This window comes from Etheostoma spectabile, unplaced genomic scaffold (genome assembly GCF_008692095.1).
Source record: "Etheostoma spectabile isolate EspeVRDwgs_2016 unplaced genomic scaffold, UIUC_Espe_1.0 scaffold394, whole genome shotgun sequence".
Classification (NCBI taxonomy): domain Eukaryota; kingdom Metazoa; phylum Chordata; class Actinopteri; order Perciformes; family Percidae; genus Etheostoma; species Etheostoma spectabile.
This window is the reverse complement of record NW_022605599.1, coordinates 468,405-472,151: the sequence shown is the minus strand read 5'-3', so window position 1 is coordinate 472,151 and position 3,747 is coordinate 468,405. Positions and strand designations below refer to the sequence as shown.

Genomic DNA, 3,747 nt, shown 5'->3' with positions numbered 1-3,747 from the left:
ACACACACACACACACACACACACACACACACACACACACACACACACACACCTTTCGGGTCCTCTAAGGTGACACATGGTATCTCTCTTTCTCACACACTCTGCTTTCTGTTTGTCATCCTGCTCCCTCTCTTGTGATCCATCTCTTTGTCTGCCTGCTCACATCTCGGCCTTTTGTTTAACATCCCTTTCCATTTGGGTTTCTCTCCCTGAACGGCCCTGCACGGAGACATGCTGCTCCAACAGGTGGTACTTTACAAAAGGACACAGCAAGTACCTTGAACTAATAGTGTCCAACCAAAAACAACATGGCCAGTTGTGTACGAGCTAGGTGTTCAAGAGATGCTCCATTTCCACTTATCCAATATTGAGTAAAAAGATGTAAAATGAAGACATTTGACAACATATTTGCCTGTACTACCTTTCTGATTCAAGTCTTATGCAATGTAGGGTTACATACATTTCAGATTAAGCAAAAAAGAAAACAAAGTCCATGTGAATATGCATCTGAAAACCGTCTCATTGGGCACATTAGCAAATGTAAATATGACTAATTTGCAACTGCATGTAAGACAGCTTTCCATTCCTCCATTAGTCTCCCAAACACTGTCAATATTGTTTTATCCCGACGTACGCTAGGCATGGCTGAGAATGATGCAATTGTGTTGAGCGGGGAAGACAGAATACATAATCACTCATCTGCTCTGAGAAGTAACTTGTACACAGGCATTGGACTCAAAGGAGCATTGAAGCTGGTTGGTATCGCGCTCTGTGGCCGTGTTTGTTCTGCTCCTTCTCTGAGGATCAAGCACACAAAGACTGATATTCATCCTCGGCTACGCAGCATTTCTAAACCTTCCAAAAACATCAGAGATTTGAGTCAGATTGGATCAAATACTCTCCCATGACTTTAAAGTGTGTTAGCTGCCTTTACCATCAGTGTATAATCAGAGCAGTTGATGGAGCAGGTGCGGCTGCTGGACGGTAACGGCCACACCTTGACGAAGAAGAAGCTGCTTTTAGCCTTTTTAATGTGTCAATTTGCTTTATTTTCTCTGGTAACACCCAAAGGGAATTTAAAGCTTGCGATGCTTATCGTTTCTCCAATTTCACTGGCAATCTTTGCTTTTCAATGTTTCCGTTGGTTGCTCCCCATCTTTTGTTGGGATTTGACAGCTGCATGAATCAAACAGAGAACAGACCTAATGTGTTCCAGTCCAATCTGGAAAGATTAAGTAAATGGAAACTCACACGCAAGGAGCACTAGGCTCTAAAAATCAACATGATTACTTGTCGCTGACTCGTTTTAAGCTATGCTTGAATACAGCCAACAGCTGCACATTTCTGATAGATCACTATAATCACCAAACAAGAAATAGAGCTGAGTAATGAAGACGTGTGTCTTTGCTCTAATTAAAGGTCTATAGCTGAATTTAAAGCTCCTACTGGCTTTGTGCCATGCTGCTTTTGAAAGAAATCTACATTTGGAGCTCCTGTGTAACCCGTCGCTTGGTGAGGCCAGGGCATCCTGCTCTACTTGATGAGTCTCCTATTTGCTATGCTTGAATCAGGGACGTCAGGATTTAAAGGGGGGGGGGGGGGCTTTGCCCCCAGCAAGACTTGCGCTTTTAAAATCTTTGCACTTGCAGCTGTTGTCACTTTATTAAAACTACACTTATGTCAACAGCAAGAGAAGAAACCAAGTCATAAGCAGACAAGATAGCTCTTTTGAAGAAAATTTACTGTAATAGGCTTCACGTCAAAGCTGCATGGGGGGGGGGGGGGATTTACTTAGGCCAGATTGTGCTCCTGCTGAGTTCTTTTGTAAGCTTTGGCTAAAATTGTATCCGCCTGCTACTGTTAAAGTATTTCCATTTGGAACTCCTCTCTCTATTGGACAAGTAGCAGGTCAAAATAAGAATAAGAATTGAATCTAATTACACTACTTACTGGAGATTGGTTCAATCCGTGTCATGTTACCATCCAAAATGTCATGTCAAGCACAAATCAGTAACACAGAAACAGAGGTCAGCGTACCATGACATATGCAGTTCAATAAAAAAAGATGAAATAGCCATTGTTGCATACTTCATAACTGTTGATAAGGATCTTTTTAAAGTAGCTACTCTCTGAATGTAATAACTTTGAAATAAACGATTACTGTATGTATGTATGTTTTCATTATTTTCGTGTGTGTGTGTGTGTGTGTGTGTGCAGTAACACGTTCAGCGGTGTGGCGTCTTCATCAGCACGGCTCTTGGTACTTCGGTCTAATTTCTGACTTTCTGGAAGCTCATTTGCTGTTTCTAAATATGAATGCGGATAAGGTGCAGTATATAACGATAATAAGTGATACTGGGATGTTTGCTGCTTTTGCATTTCGATTCATAAATCGGCAAAAAAACATTTTGTTCCTCTGATTCATTTTCTTCTGCTCTGTTTCAATGCTGCTCGGGGCTCCCTCTCTTAAAGTCTCTCTCTACCTCGCTCGACCGCCAAATGTTCTCCTGCATCCTGCGTCTGAGGTCCTGCGTACCGACGTCCCCGGCTTGAAGAGTAACGAATTCAGTGTGAAGTAGAGAGTGGCAACCCATCACAGACACATCTGCAAACATGGTAATTCCAAAGGACTAAGCATAAAAGCCGCTCCACAGCCCGAAAAATGACTATTGACTCTCTGTTAATTCGTCATTTAATCAGTTCCCACAAGGGTCCAAGACCAGCATCATCTTTATAGTACACAATTTTAAGATCTGAAACGATGATGAAAAATAGCCTTTTGGCTAATTCTGGTACATTTCCAGGAATATTAATTAATGGACATTGTCCCTGTCAAATAAATTCATAAAACAAAAAAATCTCTTTACAACAAGCTGTACCTCGTGTCTCCGTATGATCATCAACACAGAAGGTATGAGAAGGTCTCACGGAAACGGAAGAAAACTGCTAGCAGGTTGCTATTGTACGAGCTAACAAAATGACAAAGGGATTTATAGTCAGTATTTCCTCTATATATTCTTATGAAATCCTAAGCAGTCATAAACAAATTGACAAAAATATTTCCTCTATTTACATTTGGAGTTAAAGTTGCAATTACATCAGCAAATAAAACGTATTTTATGTTGCGTGACTTTAGCTTCACACTGTGTTTGTTTAAATGCTTCGATGCCATCTCAATCATAAAAGTATTCTTCCCCTCTCTGGGCCCCGAGCTGAGTTAACCCCCGCTGGGCCATTATGCCAGCAGGAAAGATGCCAAACTCCGACAAGTGACTCCCAACAGCACTAAATGAGACGCTTGTCCTTTAGTGCTGTTCAGGCTGTGTGTTGTTTACATGCATGTATTAAGTAGGGGAGATGGATTCTGTGCCATAATCACTGGGAGTTAATAGATATTGATATAGATTAGAAGCTGACAACAAGACATGTTGGTGGCTGTAAACCTCTGACATTTCAGACACATTGCATCGCAAATCAGTGGAATACACACAACTGGGAGCATCAGCACAGCACGTACACCCTAGCAGTAGGAAAAAATATCAATCACGATTTCTTTTAGCTTAGAATTGATGTCACGGTTCTCTGCCATAATTTCTTTGACCATGACAAAACAAAACAAATTAGCAGCAACAAATGTGGATTTATTTTGACCCCTATAGGTCATTGTTCATCACCACAGGCCTGGAAACAGAACATTGATATAGGACAACATGAGGACAACATGAGGACAACATGAGGACAACATGA

At 41.2% G+C, this 3,747-nt stretch overlaps 1 long non-coding RNA gene across 1 annotated transcript in view; it reads left to right on the top strand.

Moving 5' to 3' along the window:
* Nucleotides 1–3,747, top strand: part of LOC116686571 (uncharacterized) — a 22,675-nt gene that overhangs the window by 10,212 nt on the left and 8,716 nt on the right. Inside the window, exon 2 of the long non-coding RNA XR_004331298.1 lies at nt 328–331. This is a non-coding gene — a long non-coding RNA (uncharacterized LOC116686571). The remainder of the gene's footprint in view (nt 1–327; nt 332–3,747) is intronic.